We start from the raw sequence: 16,869 nt of genomic DNA on the forward strand, positions 1-16,869 counted from the left end.
GTTATTAACCATTTTTCCAGTTTCTCTCTGATAAGTGCTCCCAGCTCAGTGCATCTCAAAAGGAGCTTAGGAAATGTAACCCTTTTTTTTCCCTTCATGAATGACCCTTTTATGTTGGTGGTGGCAGGCACATAGCTGTCTTTATAGGTATCTCAAGTGTGAGTTCCCATTCACCAGTGTTTTATGATCCATCATTAATCTACCCGTGGCCAAAGCAAAGAGCCCATCATGCAACTGAGTGCTTCACCTTCATAATTAATGTCCTCTCCTCATTTAACTAAATAGATTGTGGACCGTGCTAAAGTGCTGTACTGCAGCTTTTTAAGTCATGAGAAGGAAAGGCAGCAGTAAACTAGAATGACGAGAAGACATCTGAATTAGCTCTCCTGTTTTCCCAGAAAAGGAAGGTTATTTTTCCCCCCTAAAAAAAAAGAACACAAAGAAATTAAATGAAATAAAGCTCGGCAAATACAACCACCCCTTCCAAATAAAGACAAACGCTTACAAAACAGGGTGCAAGGCTATGAAGACCACCTCCTACACAGCGGGACAACTGCTGCCGGAGAAATGCCTCCAGGAGGCAGCCAGATCAATGGCTTCTTCTTCTCCCCCAAATCTGAGTGGGATGAAGATGCGCCTGTATAAGTGTCATAGCCTTAAGGCCATACAGGACCATTTAGGATTGTTTGGTTGGACCTCATGAATGACACAGGTGAGACAACCTCAGTCAGACTATTACATGCCCATAATTTCCAGCTGATCTTGAGCAGGTCTCGCAGAATGCCTACACCCAGCATTTTTGGGGGATGGTGGGGCGGCGCTGACAGACTAGGCCTGGCTAACAGACTAATCAATCATTGTGGACAGCCTTATGCTTTCTGTCTTTTAAAGTATGTCAAACAGCTTCTTATTGCCAAAGGGAAAAGGAAGAGACTGCTGTCAGCTGGCCTTGATCCAACTGTATAGGAAGGACGTTCCCTTCTTTCTAGAGCACGAACTTGAACGTGATGGGGTGCAATTTAAAAAAAAGATGGGAAATAACGTGTCAATTATGGTGGCACACCTCTGGATCCTCAGGTATGAATTACAATGTCAGCTCTACCCTTTTCCTTGCGTTAAATAGACCATGCGTCACGTCAGAAGGCTGCTTTTGCTTTCATGTGCTGAAGAGTTCAGCTCCCCAATCACTCAGGCCAACTTTTTTCTCACAGCCTGAAAACATCCTTTCAACCCATAAACAAGGTCATGATATATTAACCGAGCACACGAGGGTGGGAGGGGTGTCTAACCGAGTCAGTGGGATATCTGTTGGCCCAATCTTATTAAATATTTTCATTAAGGATCAGCAAGGTACTGAAATTTGCATAGGATACTAAATCTGGAAAGCTGTAACCATCATGGGGACAGAAACTTATTACAGAGTGACCAAGGGAGGTAAGATAATACAGGCAGGAAATAAAATGAGACTCGACTTGTAATCAATATCCATGGGGGAAAATAATCTAACACACAAGGAGAGGCGCGCTGATTGTAATTTAGTAAAAAATCCAAGCACATGCTTAATGAGGATGTTTGGGAAGCAGCAGCTCGAATGCAAGAGCCGGTGACGTGACTGGAGAAGAATTCAGATGTGGTTCGTAAAGCAGAGGCCCCAAGCCACGGAGGACAGCGATGGTGGTGGTGGTTCAATGGCCATGTGCTCACAGAGCAAGGAAGTGACGGTCAGTGCTGACCACCGAAACATCAGGAAGGTTCTGGCGATGGCAGGAGTTCATAAAAGAGCAGCACTCATCACCTTGCAGCTAGAAGGTTTTTATAAAACAGTTAAAAGCAGTAAGTGCATTCAGCTTGGCACAAAGACTGGGGACAGGGACTGCCATCATTATCCAAGGATGTGAAGGGTGGAGACCATGGGATGACACCACCACTCTTCACTGCACAGGTCCTTATCTGCAGCTGGACTCCAAAGGTCTCTGCACCAAGTTGGAGTGGAGACAGGTCCTCGTGCCACGTTGAAGTGGGCGAGGGTCTGGATCTGGGCAAAATGAGAATGTGGAATAATTCCCCAATGGCTGCGATGGAGAAGATGCATAAATCATTTCGATCAGAGGAAGAGCCTGCTTTGGGAAGGCAGATGACACAGATCACCAGTGAGATCAGTGAGCAGGATTATTTTTATGAAAGGACCGACAAAGTAGCACGTTCCAAAAATCAATCATCTTGACCTCATTATAAATTAATATTTATATTAAGGTAGTGCCCAGAGGCCCCAAGGGTCTGACATGAAGTCTAGTACTGAAATACAGAAGCAATGGTCTCCGCCACGGCACTGGAAAATGCGCTGCATCCCGCTGGGGCTGCTGAGCTCTGTAACAGCACTAGCTGCTCGCTCCCCGAGCCTGTCTCCTGGTGCATTTAAATTACATTATGCCAAAGTGGATTACAGGGATCTACACTATGCCAACAACTCCAAAGAGCTCCGATTCCATCATTTCACAATTGAGCCCTGCCTGTGATGGACCATCATTCAAGCATAATGATAGCTCGGGTGGGTGGGGAAGAGAATTATCTGTACTCTACTGCTCAGGGCGCACTTTCTTAAGAAGCAGCAGTTAATCATGATGCCTGGGGAACACTCAGAGAAACTTTTCTCTTCTGCTTGCTACAAATCCAGGTTTTTTGGGTTTTTTGTGTTGTTTTTTTTTTTAACAGAAGCAAGGGAAGGAGAGAGAAAGAAATCCAGAGAATAGGAACAAGAGGCTGTTCAGTGAATTAAGAAGTGCTTTGATGTATTGATTATTAGCATTTTCATTTAGGTGCATCGCTGCAAATGCCCAGAAGCTTCAATCAAGTTCAGGGCTCTGTACAGAGCCATGGTAATTAAAGCCCCTGCCCATGCTCATCACATAAACAGACAAGATATGGAAGATGCAAAATCATTTGCTCAAGGTCACACGGGGGGTGAGTGGCAGAGCAGAGCCCTACTGAATCCCGGTCCAGTGCCCTATCCAGATTTAGACATTCAACCTGATAGTCTATAATTTAACCAGCCCGTGGTGATTGGTATTTCAGGCATCATACTCAAGAGGAGTCAAACAAAACTCTATTCCCTTTCCTACTTTCAGCTGCTGCTGAGACTACAATGAAGTCCAGGATAGCATGGGGATTATATCAATTCTTCCCGCTGTGGGACTTGATAAGAAGAGATGGTTTTGGACTTGGGTTTTTTGTTAGTTCTTGACACTGCAGGGATGGAGGCAAAAGAAACGGGATGTCGGGGACATGCCTCTAGCAGACGGTCTGTTGTTCTTCCCATCATCCGGCTGGGATGTCGGTGCTACTGTGCCACGCTGCCCGAGAGCGCGTCTGGACAGAGAGCCCACATCACTGTCTTCATGCGAAGAGACACAGCACTATTATATATACTTCTCACGGGTGCGTCAGCACCGTGGCAGGAGGGAATGGCGTGGCGAGGACAGAGCAGGACGTGGAGAAGGATCTGCTTGGGGTGGGGGCACTGCAGGAGCAAGGGCTGGCATAGGAGGAAGAATAAAAGATGGCTGGGGAGAAGCAAACAGCGCTGGCAGATTGGGCGAGGAATGATGAGAAAGGGCTGGGCGCCGTTATTCATGCGAAGACTATTAGCAAACCAGATGCTGCTCTTAACATGGATCGGAATATATATTTTGTATTACTGAAGCGTTTCAAGAGCCCATCACACACACTGCTCCACAATCACACTTGTCCAGACTGGGGATCTGTGCTGCCTAACTTGGGTTGGATCCCATCCAAGGGCCTGGCCTCCATAAACAGGTATTTGGGGACAAATCTCATACTGTTCTAACTTCCTGAGCACCCAGGTGAGGTTACCCCCAACAAAGCATGGGAATAATCTAAAAGGTACTCCTGGGGAACATCCCCATCCCCGAGATGCAGCAAGAACAATCCCAGCAGTGGAGAAATGCCCTGAAGGGGCCGAGCGGTGTTGAGCACCTGCCCCAAGTCCGGTAGGGCTTTCTGAACACCGTGCCGCAAGTCAAGAGCAGCTCAGCAGCAGTTCTGCAAGGGTGTGGCGCGGCACGGCTGGTGCAAAGGTTGCTGCAGATCGTTTCACGTGGATAACCAAAGCCCTCTGTGTCATGCGTAGGCAAGCCCCGGAGACAGTGCTGGACTGCTCCCGCTTCCCACTCTCCAGACAACTGATGCAGCAGAAACGTGGCAATGGTTTCTGCTGTTGGGCTGTCCATGGCAAATGGAAACCGCAGACTCGTGCATCTCAATTTTCCACGAACTTAAACTACTTCAATTTTGTTAAGCAGTTCCCTGGAACAGAGGCGATTCGCATTAATTCGAGCGAGCCCTCCCTTTTTTGATGTATGTGCTAGTCTCAGACAGGTTCCAGAAAGCAGGGCAGATAAAATCAGCACAGGGATGGATCACAAAAGCATCTGACAGCTACCTGAATAACTCTGCAGCCTGAGGCACTGAGTGTCAAAAGGAGGTACCATACATCTTCCTGATAATGTTGGAAAAGAGGAAATACTGGATCTAGCAGCAGCCCGTCTTAAATCTGCAGCTGGAACTCACTCCCATTGCCAAAGACAGAGCTCCGCTCCCAGGCAAGGCCGACGAGCTTGGGAAAGAGGAGCTGCGAGAGCATGGGGATAATCGCGCATGCTCCCAGCGGTCTGCGCGGGCCACTTGCATCGCGCTCGTTTTCTCCAAGCAGTCCAGGGCAAGGCAAAACTTCAGGAAGCTGCTGTGAATAGTCGATGATCAAGTGTTTGAGGCTGAGGAGTGACCTGGGAGGCGACTGCCTGCTCCCTGAGAACTGGGGAAGAGAAGTCAAGGGGGTGTCATCAGGACTCCCTATGGCATGGAGAAGGTGTATTTTATTTTTAAGCCGTGGCAATAGAAGAAAGGGCTGTCAGGCATTGTAAGGGCACAACAAATACAGCTGACAGTCATCAGGTTGGAAGAGAAACCATACAGAAAATATTCTGCTAAGTGCCAGGACCAGCGAGACATGTTAACTGGACCCAGAACAGTGCAACTGCTTCCAGCGCCCCGAATTACAGATATTTTACTTTCACGGCTGAGACCACACATTTAATTAAACCCAGTCTTGATAATTAAGGCTTCCAGCCAATCCCCACATCTGCAGCCCTGCTGGCTAAAGAGATCTTCATTTTTTTCCCAAAGATACTGAGAAGGAGAAATGGGTCTGCAGGGTTTTGGGTGGTTGGGTTTTTTTCTCCCCCGTTTTCTGGGTGTTGTTTCCTCAAGGGCTGCCGGGGCTGGGAGGTCTGTGCAAAGAGCCCAGGTGGGATTCAGCGGCGCCGCGGGCTGCTCTCTAACTAAGCCCCAGGGTCACGGAGGAGCGCTCGGGGAAGGGAGAGGACTCCTGTAAACAGAAAAGGATCGGTGCAGGGAACGGCACAGCTGGAAATTACACAGCGGTTCGTTATTTATCTTGCTGAACCCCTCGAAGCATCCCAGGCCCGCAGCAGCAAGAAGAAAGGCTGCGACAACTGTTGAACTTCGTCGGCTCCTCAAGTCCCCGCGCTCGGTCGATGGGGCTAGCATTTAGCCTGACGCGTCATGGAAGATGGGTACAAAACAACTGTTAGCAGAAACCAAGTACCAGACGACTTTTTAGCGTGACACCCCCCCAGAGGATCATGCCGGAGAAGCGGACCTGTTAAAGGAGGTAGAAAGGAGCAAATATAATTGCATCATTTCATGCCCTTTGAACAACCTTTGGATTCTCATGTTTTTGCCAGGCAGAATAATGAAAGTCAAACTAATTAAGCACTGAACATGCCCACACTATGGAGTGTGAAAATCTCAAAAGCCTGACAAGTTTAGTAGGAAGCACTCAGCTCAGAGCTTGGGTTTCGCGCTGCCATTTGGGGGGCAACCACGATGGTGCAAAACCCTGCAATGCCTTTTTTTAAAGGCGTTAATTTAGAGTTCTCAAACAGACGCAGAGAAAGGAGGTGGCTTGGCAAAGTCTCCAAAGGGACAGGTAGCGAGTACACCTCTCAGCCGGTAAAGTTAAGCAAGCAAGCAGACTAAACTGCGCTCATCTTGCTTGCACTTTGTCTTCCCAGCAAAACCCACGGGCAGACAGGCCAGCAGGGAGTTGGCCCGAAGACTGCAATAGCATGGGTGCCCAGCTCTGCAGGGGAACCGACCCATTTAACGATGCACTTTTGGTGGCTGCCCCACCACAATAAAGCAGCCTTGATAGGAAGGGAGGGGTTTATTATCCACCATGGCCCCCGTCTGCTGTTTGGCTCTGCAAAAGTGTCGGAAACCACTGGGTTTGCTCTGAATGACAATGGCAAGCTAGCACATCCCCCAGGAATGGGGCAGGGCGTGCTACTATGCTGCTACCCACACGGCACATGTCTTTCAGGTGGTCGATCTGTGTAGACCAAAGCTGACTTAAAGCAAAGCATTTCAGAGCCATGCCTACCTTCTCCCTACCGTGGGTTTCACAAGAGTCCCAACCCCGCTCACACCACTCCTCCGCTATGTACTGGGGTCAGCACGCTCTCTGCTACCCTTGGAGAAGATGGCACAGCCAGGAGGGTCGTCTACTATGGGATCAGCCCACATCTCTGACATCTTCCTGGACACTCACTGCCAAATGAAGGGCCAATGCAATGCAAAACCTGGCAGCCCCAAAACTAAAAGCTTTCCAGAGGGACCGACACAAGGGCACTAAACCGTTCCCCAAGTTGCCTTCACTGATCGCTGTACCAAGCGCCCACTGTGAAGGACACCCAATGATTAGGGCAAGTTTCTACCAAAAGAGGCCAAAATAAATTCTCCCCCAACACAGCGAGACATCTATGACTGTGCGCCTAACAGGACTGCATTTCTTCAGCCACCGCAGATCCCAACCCCTGCCAATAAAAGCAATTATCTGCCTTTTTCTGGGATGACCTCTTCACATTGCAGGAATGGAAGGTCATGTATCTCCCTACCCATGATCCCGTCTTCTTGCACAACGTGTACTCGTGCAAATCACTGGAGGACATGCCAGTCATCACGAGCTGTGCCATCCTGGCTTGTGAAAGCTCGCCAAGAACATCCTCTGATGATGCCATCTCACCTCGAAAAAGACCGGACCTGCCCGGGAGTCCAGAAAAAGATGCTTCAAAGCATCCACCTCTTCCACCCTCCCTCCACCTTTGACGTTCCCCATTTCCAAGCAGGGTAATGGAGAAGGCAAGCTCAGATGCATCCCAGTTGGACTGCCGACACAGAGAGGAGAGACACGAATGGTTTCGCGGTTTGACAGCATCCCAGGGAAGCGCCATACCTGTACTATCAGATTCCTCGGCAACATCCTACAAGGGTCATCGCGAGAGGATGCCTGCGGCTGAATCCCAACCTGCCGTACAAGGCTGCGATGGGGAATCGCACTTCAGCTTCAAGAGGGCTTTTCTAAGGAGGTCCCATCCTCATCAACACACACAGCCCATTACTGTTATGGCCCACAAGGGCAGAGCACTGAAAAATGCAGTGATGGCAAATAAAGAAGGATGGCCTTGTGGCCAAGACACCGGACTGGGACTTGGGCGATCTGGATTCAGCTCCCAGCTCTGTCACAGACTCCTGTAAGTCATAATCTCCTCGTGCCTCAGTTTACCAAATGGACCCCACTCTTTGCCTTGCCTGTTTAGACCATCAGGTCTCTGTGGTCTGGGCTGTCTTATCGCATATTTGTACAATGCTTAGCACGGCACTGCCCTGCTCTAGGGGACCCACCACCACGAATACAATGAGATAACATAAAGACTAGCAGTATCATGGCAATACAAGGCCGCAGTGCAGCACCACCGACTGAACACTCGACGGTTGCTCCCATGCTATTTGGTGACTAAGCTGCTGCTGTCAGAGAGAAAACGATAACAGGAGGGGGACGTAACGAAGCCCGGACCTGGTGAATGGGTATTTCCACCCCAGGAAGGTATGCAGCGCTCGGGTGATGTGAAGGCCGTGCAAATGCCAAATCCCGTTCACCACTGATCCACTTATGTTGCAAATACGGGCCAAGTGCATGACTTTCTGGGCAAACACAGCGATGCACGGGGCTCCACTTTGTCAAACACCTTGCACAGGTAACAAGCTAGGGGCAATGGCAGCAGCAATAGGAGTAATTTGCACTCCAATAGCATTTATGTGCTAGGGCTGATCAGACACAGGAAGACAGTCCCTGCCCCACCGAGGACGTTAATGCACCAGCTGACACACACACAGCAATCTCTCGCAGTCGTGACTCCGACCACCCTGACAATGAACAATTAGAAGAAGACAACAAATAGGACACAAAGCTTAAAAAGCTTTGTGGGATCTGTGCTTCCACCTGACCTCTTAACACGTTGTTCAATAAACTGTATCCCACTGCTCTAAGTACGGTATTGGGGCATGATGAGAGCTGCGGGTGGGATCTGAACGACCTACCTTCTCCCCCCGATGTCAGTGTACTACCATGGTGTTTAACATTTGCAAATAATTCCCGAGTGTGGGGGTTCAGGGATCTCACAGCACATCTCAAGTACGCTTCCAAGGCACGGCGATCTGCACAAGTACATTTGCACACATACTGCAACGCTCACAACCAGCAATTCTCTGGGCAGATTCCATCTTTGAAGAAGATGCCACCTCCGTGAAGATGCGAGTCCCACTGCAGACACGCACAAGAAATATGTGGCTGCGTGTACTTTTAATTAGAGTCATACCCAGACAGGGCTTCCAGGAGCAGTGTGCAAGACACCGTGTACTGTACTGTCCTATTCTACGAACTCGCCCGTCTCCCACCTCCTTCCCTCTATCGCTGCTGAAGAGCACAGCACGGTGTCAGCAAACAGTGACATGCAGATCCACTGGACTTGCTCCATTCCCAAATCTGACTCCGGGATTTTCAGAAACTCTTGTAGCCCCTTCATTCGGGGAACAGATGCGAGCACCCGGCAGCATTCAGAACCCATTTTTTACACAATCATGTAAAATTAAATTTCCAGCACTGGGAATATTTCCTTCAAATCGTGCAATGGTTTCTTACCGAGATTCCAAAAAAGCTACACATACATGTGAAATCATTAACTTCATCTGTTGCTTTTACTTCTTTCATCAATGATTAACAAATGTTAAGCAATCAGCAATTTTTTTCTTTTAGCAAGGAGCGCTCTCTCCCTCTCTCTTTTTTTTTTAAACTAATGTCCTTACTTCTGCGATTTGCTGCGAGGATCCTTGCCAGATCTATCCAGCTTAAACATTTACACATTGATTTTCAAGGTCACTGCTGAAATATGTAATTTTCTACTTAGCACATTATTCCAAAAGTGCACACAGCATTATTCAGCACTGGAAGAGGTGGGAGGAGGCAAAGTGAACAGTACTAAAAAAAGTTCCATCATTAAAAATTAAAATAATAACAATAATAATAATAATCCAAGCTGAAATGCTCCAGGCTCAGGCAGCTTTTTCCTTTGAAAATCTAAATATAATCACTAGCTGGGCATTACCTTTTATTTGCGCTGTTGCATAAACACTGACACAAGTGACATCAAAGGCGTCTCTGCCTTGTGCAGAAACCGCTCCGATCTCCCAGCAAAATGCAGTTTGCCTGGAAACAGCTTCGGTGAAGGAGAACGGAGATTAAAGCGCCGGGGGGGCGGGGAGGGAAATGCTAAAGGCTGGGAGCAAATTTGCCGCTAGCTCGCAAGGAAAGAAAAAGCACATTTTGGAGGCTTAGAGAAATCCGACGCTGCCCTTACCTGCGAGATTTCCAGCTAAACCAGTCTGCGTTCAGGCTGAGCAGCAACCAGATGACTAACATGCTGTTGTGAAGATCGCTCTCCCTTGCGCTCGCCCTCCCTCTCTTCCATGTGCTCCTGGTTGTTTGCAATACAGTCAGCGTGTGTACTCTCCAGCACATGCTGCTGCCATGACAGGCGAAAGATTCGGAGCCAGCTCTCCCGCTTGATTCCTGCACCAGCTGACTGATAATTAAACTAAATACACACTGCCCGAGCCACTCGAACGCAGCCGCTCTTCGGGGACCGCCGGTGCCACCTGACAGACTCCGCCGAACGGGAGGGAGCGGGGCGCATTCAGCACTGTACTGGGAGGGCTTTTTTGAAGCAGTTTGCAGTTTGATTACATTTCACGAATCGAGCAAGCTTTCAACGCGCAGAGATATTCTGACTTCCACAGCAAAGAGCACACAGAAACCTCTGAAACCAGCCATTGCATTTTCTGCCTCTGAATTTCCAGCTTTTACCCTAGCCAAGTGCTTCTCCGGGCCCCTGTCAGGGTCATGTCCAGGAGCCCCCCAAACATTAACCCTCTTTGCCTCACTCACCCCCCACCAAGGTGTCGAGGGACGACTTCTACAGGTGGAGAAACCGAGGCACAGAGAAAGCAGGTCATTTGTCCAAAGGCAGACACTCTTCACTCTTTGGGTAAATCCGGTATCTTTTATTAGACCAAAATATCTTTGATTTGTTCCAAGTCACAGAAGGAGCCTTGAAGCAGAGCTGAATCCTAAATCTCCTGAATCCCAACCCAGTGCCATCGCCGTCACGGAAATAAACCCTACACCAACAATCACTCCCACGCACGGAGAATGAGAAAGATCAATCAGTTATACAGTTACCAAGAAACAGGTTTTCATGTCATCCTTTTGGGGAGAAACTTCTGTAAACCTGTACTTGAACGCGCCCGCTAACCTCACTACAGCCGTCCTTAGAGACCCCAACTGAGAATCAGTCCCCAATGCACAGAAAAAAACCAAAGACAGACCCCTTTTCCTAACCTCCTTGAACAAGTTTAATTAAAATATTAGGTGGGCAAAGAACGGCAAGTCTGGTCAGCTCGGGAAACTAGAACCACTTCATTCACTAGCAGGTTCAGTACTTTGACCCAACTAGTCTTCACTGCATCAAGGCAATTATTACTGTACCACCTTGACCCAACTAATCTTCCTTGCATCAAGGCAATTATTACTGTACCACCTTGACCCAACTAGTCTTCCTTGCATCAAGGCAATTATTACTGTACCACCTTGACCCAACCAGTCTTCACTGCATCAAGGCAATTATTACTGTACCACCTTGACCCAACCAGTCTTCCTTGCATCAAGGCAGTTATTACTGTACCACCTTGACCCAACCAGTCTTCCTTGCATCAAGGCAGTTATTACTGTACCACCTTGACCCAACCAGTCTTCCTTGCATCAAGGCAATTATTACTGTACCACCTTGACCCAACCAGTCTTCCTTGCATCAAGGCAATTATTACTGTACCACCTTGACCCAACCAGTCTTCCTTGCATCAAGGCAATTATTACTGTACCACCTTGACCCAACTAGTCTTCCTTGCATCAAGGCAATTATTACTGTACCACCTTGACCCAACCAGTCTTCCTTGCATCAAGGCAATTATTACTGTACCACCTTGACCCAACTAGTCTTCACTGCATCAAGGCAGTTATCAATGCCTTGTTTGTCAAAGGGCAATAACCTGCTGCTCTCAAGAAGCAGGGAAGTCCTTGTGCTAGCCCACGTGGTGGAGGCCTGTGCTATGGTGCTGAAGAACCAGGCTCACGCGATGCTGGTGACTCATGGGACAAAGAGTGGAGAGTATCATCGTGTCATGGCAGCACAAGTCAAGTGGACTGTAGCGGCTCTGCAGGCTATTTTACTGATGACACCAATAAAGCAGAAAGAGAAGTCTCTCACAGCCTGGACTATAAAATGGCTATCACCATGATCTCGGTCATTTCAGTTTAGGGCTGGGGGGGAGCGCTTGGTCCCCAGCGTGGTATCTGAACAGTTCAGTCTGGATTTCCAAAAGGTCCTTTCCCCATTGCCACTTGCGCTATGGTTTGGAAGAGCAAGACTTGCTTTTGCACTCTTTTCATCAAGACAGAAGAAAAGCCGCTTCCCCAAAGTGAAGAAGTGAAATAATGCAACAGCAGGTAAAAAAAACAGGGGAAGGGAGAGAAGGAAAACAGGTGAGGAGAAAGGAAGGGAGGGTGTCGCTGAGGTGGAAGGATGCATGATGGCTTTGCCAGGGAAGAAGACTCTTGCAGCCCCTGGAGTTGCATGACAGCAGGATGCAGAAGCAGCCACCGTTAAGGGAGAAAGAAGACGGGGATGGGGAGAAGACGACCCAGGACAAGCTGTTGCAAGCCTGGGAGTTATAAATAACAGAATGGTGAGTTTTAAGTGGTTCCTAAAATGAGTAGTGTCCAATGGGCTATTTTTAAGGAAGGTTGGTCATGGGGACAGGCTTCTTGATTCACTTGAGAAGAAAAACAGCAGGGTCCTCCATGTGCTGACTGGTCTCTCCTGGCTCTGGATGTAGAGAAGGGGCTCACAGGAGTCAAGCAGAAGGGAGATAAAGGAAGTGGAAGAAGGCACAAGGCTGAGCCTCCTGCACACATGAAATGCAGATGCAAGATCACACAATCACACAACGGGGTCCTTGTCTCTGACTAGGGTTTCTCAGCACTACAACCATCCAAGAGGAGAGGAGGACGAGAGCGAGAGCTGTGCAACCCCGGCTGGAATTCACTTGTCCAAGGGGAGAGCCTGCTTTCTCCACACCACGGATACAAACCTGCAAGACTGGTCAAGCAAGGCCCCAGGCAGATACCCACCGGAGCATGGGTGTTGGTGAAAAGGGATGAGGGGAGGGAAATTTCAGTTTGTCTGCTCATCGTGGTCTGGGAATCTTCTTTTAATTCACAGGCTGCCTTTTTAAAACAAAAACAAAAACCCCAAACACCACGTGCTTAAATAAAACTGCCGAGTGCATAACAGAAATGGGAAAAATAGAAATCTGATAAGTTTGGGGAGTCTGCCAACAAATTCCACCCCTTCTGTAGTTCAGTTTTCTTTATGACTTAGGTAGCAAACCTGCCCTTTCTGGAATGGCCTGACTCCAGCAATGAATTTGATTATAGCTGGTGTGATAGACAAATGATTAATAGGTGTCTGTTGTAGCTACATCTGCCTCTTCAGCAGTCGACCATTTGAATGTTAACCTGGGTGGAACAACCAAATTCCAACTTGCTTAGATTATATTCTGCCTACCCAACGTTTCCCTGCAGTTTCAACCAAAGAAGTTATTTTTCATGTCCTCTCCTTATATTCTTCCCGAACAAGCAGAACAAGCTTGTGTTGTTCGTACCACCCCAGAAGCAGCTGCATTTTAGTGATGGGTAAGCGACCCCTGCACAGTCCAAATCCAGTTTATACACTGGCGAGGCAGCTGTCAGAGAGCTTCGGTGGAGTCGGAGGGGAAGAAAACCCACAAAACATCTCAAATGAAGACAAAATAACCATCCCTGAAAATGGATCCTCTGACGCAGTTAAATAAAGGCCTGGACTCCAGATTGCAAAGGAGAATTTGCAGAAGCTACAGAACTGCTTCAAGGAGTTTGAATTTCATTTCCTATCGCATTCTCTTGAGCGTGGTGATTAATTACTAGGGCTGCTAAAAAACAAGGGAGTGGAGGGGAGTGAATTCCCTGCCTGCAGCACCATGCCCCAGTGCTCACTCGCTACTAATCCATCACCCATACTGCTGATAAAGGAGAGGCCGAGGCTACCGACCACCTAGAAGAAAGTGCCTCCGATTTAAACTGCCTGTGAATCGGTGACTCTGCCCAGCCCTCGCTCACTGTTATCCTAAGACCCCTGATCCTACAGCCTTATCTACCCTGGTTGCACCCTCTCCTAAAGCAAGCTGCAAAGTAACACTGGGACTGGGGCCATCTCTACAGTAAGGAAACTCATCCCAGGGCAATAACTGCACCTTGTCTTCTCACCAGTGCACGGTCCTACGTGAGGCTTACCTCTCTGCAGCTCACGCTCCCATACGGTGCTTCCACCAACACAAGTGACATTAAGGCCGATGGGTCCCAGGCTAAGCACATGTCTCGATGCTGGACGGCCCGTGTGATCCACCTAGGGGCTCACATTTAACATGCATCGAGTTCTTCATGTCAGAAGGGCTCTTGCATCTTCTGATCTTGAAAACACACAGGCACTGCTCAATGCATTGGCTATGGGCATAGGAGCAGGCACCAGGGCTTTCCTGTACATCTGCTCCTTCACATCAGCTGCCACATACAAGTTTTTAACCCGCATCCAATGGAAGCTAACCAGTGGTACCTTACCCCTCAATGACCAAAGGCTAAGTTACCATGGGTTAGCTTCCACTTATCCCAGGGGAAGAAGAGTGTGTACGGTCACCAGGGAATTACCGCGGGGCAGCTGATGTGAAGGGGAGCCTCCTGCCCCGTCATAAACCATCCATACACTCGCACCCATTGACTCTATCTCGGGATGTCTTGCACCGCGGCGTGGAGATGCTGCGTGCTTCGTTTAGCTTTCAGCGCCCGAGCTGTTGCTTTGGGATGCCGCCTGCGATCCCAGAACCACAGAGTTTTCGGGCAAGGAAGAAGGAATTTGCAAAGTTGACTTAAAGCCTGTTCTTCACCAGCATGTTCCCACAGCCCGGTACGCCGGGGGACTCGGCAGAGAGGATTTCATTTTAAGCCACTCCCTTTCACGTGTGCTGCTCGCGAAGAGGCAGCTCCTGCAGCATCAAACAAATCCGAGCTCTGACTTCCTATATAATTATCTGCACTGATGCGGCACCTTCAAGATCCAAATATGTAGCTGGGCACCACTGGGCCTGCCCTGCATGCTCTGTACAGCGGGAGCCTCTGCCTGAAAGCCTGATCGTCTCAGCAGTAATCTAATGATGGGTGGGTGAGCTGAGCGGGGCAAGTGCTGCCTAAGGATGCTGGAATGGAGCTGGGGCAGGGGCTGACCCTCCTATCCTATCCCCCCTTCAGCCTGCTACCTTCCCTGCTCCGACTCCAGCACCGGCAAAGGCAGGGAAGCAGTGGCAGTGTGTGGTGGAGGAGCAGGAAGAGATGTCACCCCTTTTCTTGCTGCCAAAAACCAGTGAGCTTTTTTTGGATGCTTGACACACATGGCAGCAAAAAAGGGGCTGACATCTCCCTCCCACAGCAGCTCCCCATCGCGTGCCAACACCACCACTTCTCTGCCCTCCTCAAACCCAGAACTGGAGCTGAGGAGGTGCAGGGGGCCAAGTAGTACGCAGGGCATGGTTACACCTCTGAATCCAAGTTCAAAACAAAGGACAGAAGATGGACACCACAAATAGAGGGAGCAGCACGGACCACGAAGCGGGACTGTTAGCGTAACAAGTACAAGCCACAGCATCCCAGCTGCCAAGGGCTTTGCAGGCATTAAGATGCTCCAGCGATCAGCAAAACCAAGATTTTAGAATTTACCGTTAAAGATCCGGGGCCGGATCGTCTGCCTCCATGGAGGCAAGATGCTGTGCTCGTTTTTTGGCAAGCCTAAAAAGAAGGTGAAGCAGCGGCACGCGCAGAGAAGACCAGCCTCAGCTCAAGACACTTTGCAGTGTAATAACAGGAGAGGTTATTCGTAGCGCAAGTGAGGACATATAAAAATATTAAACCTGACAGCAGCTCTTTAAAGGCTGAGTTGATTAAATGGGCCTGGGAAGGTGCAATTTCATTCTCGGGAGGGAAAACAAGGGTTTGCTTGTCCGAGGCACGGACCAGCTTACAGCGAGCGCATGGCAGAACGTGAGGAAGAAAGGAGAGGGGAGCCGACTCAAGGATGAAAGGCATCCTCAGGACAAATAAAAGGCATGGAGAATGCTTCAGGTCTTGAAACAGCTTGGTCAGAGGGCCAGAGAAGCAGCCGGGCTCTTCAGCTGGGAAACCTTTGTGCTTCCTTGAAAAGGAAACCCCGGCCTGGGTGCAGGACCCTCCGAGACTGGCAGTGCCCTCCGGAGACCTGGCCTTTCCCAGCGGCTACCGCCTGTGCTGTGTTAAGTCCTCGTCACGCCAAAGCCTTTGGTCGCTGCTTCCTGCATTGCAATTCACACTGGAAAACTGCATGCCGGCTTCCTCTGCCGGGAATATACCCCCGCCCCCTTCAGCGCTGCATCTGGTTTTAGTAAGAAAAGAAGCTGGAAAGCAGGAGCAAAGGCTACGATCTAGTCGCAAGGGTTTCTTCGACGGTGGAGCAGAACTGGCTCCATTGCATCACTCGCCTCTGTACACGCTAATTATTTTAACTCTCTAGGCACTTTAAGAAGACATCCACAAATCAGCCATAGGGACTAACATTTCACCAAGGGGCATGTCTTTCCTTACGCTAGGTCAACCAAAATTTCTTCTTGAAACAGTCAACAGTGTTGTGGCCTGAGCCGCGATGACTCGAAAGACCGACAGAAGCTTCCTCGTTGCAAGAAAAGCTTCTCTTGACGAACGACCGCGGGAGGCAAGTGAAGAATGACCAGAACCGACGGACAACAGAAGAGCATGCAGGGCACACTGCACCGGTGAGAGATGGACTACAAATCCGCATGCTCCTTGGACAGTGGCTCTTTGACCTAACGCCAACACCCGAGCAGCCTCTCGCCCTCTCCACGTGGAAAACGGCAGACGGGGGGGGGGGGCCACCAAGAAAACACTCCCAGGTGAAAGATCAGGAGCAAGACCATCTCTTTTCTTTTTTTCCAAGAGAAGAATGCAGGCTTATGCCTGCGTGTCGGGTTCGGCCAGTGAAGTGTGAATGCGCCCATCCAATGTTTGTTCCCCAGTTACTCCAAAATATTGTGAGAAGCGTGGAAAAAAAGTGCTAGATTATGGCTCGTTTTTGAATGCCAATGATGAAGTTTACGCTAGATGTTTTGCTTAGAAGGTTGTCAGCGCTGAATGTTTCCATTTAGTGCAGTTCAAAAGACTAAACTTTAACACAAGATGTGAAC

At 49.1% G+C, this 16,869-nt stretch overlaps 1 protein-coding gene across 12 annotated transcripts in view; it reads right to left on the reverse strand.

Moving 5' to 3' along the window:
* The window catches only part of NCOA1 (nuclear receptor coactivator 1), a 280,613-nt gene that overhangs the window by 132,834 nt on the left and 130,910 nt on the right, over positions 1-16,869 (reverse strand). Inside the window, exon 1 of one of the 12 annotated variants that reach the window (XM_019483799.2) lies at positions 9,795-10,062. The exons of the other annotated variants lie outside the window; for them this stretch is intronic. The gene's annotated coding sequence lies outside the window, so the exon portion shown is untranslated. Of the gene's footprint in view, positions 1-9,794; positions 10,063-16,869 lie in introns of those variants that run through there. 12 annotated transcript variants of the gene reach the window in all.

Source organism: Alligator mississippiensis, chromosome 1 (genome assembly GCF_030867095.1).
Source record: "Alligator mississippiensis isolate rAllMis1 chromosome 1, rAllMis1, whole genome shotgun sequence".
In the NCBI taxonomy this organism is placed as follows: Eukaryota; Metazoa; Chordata; order Crocodylia; family Alligatoridae; genus Alligator; species Alligator mississippiensis.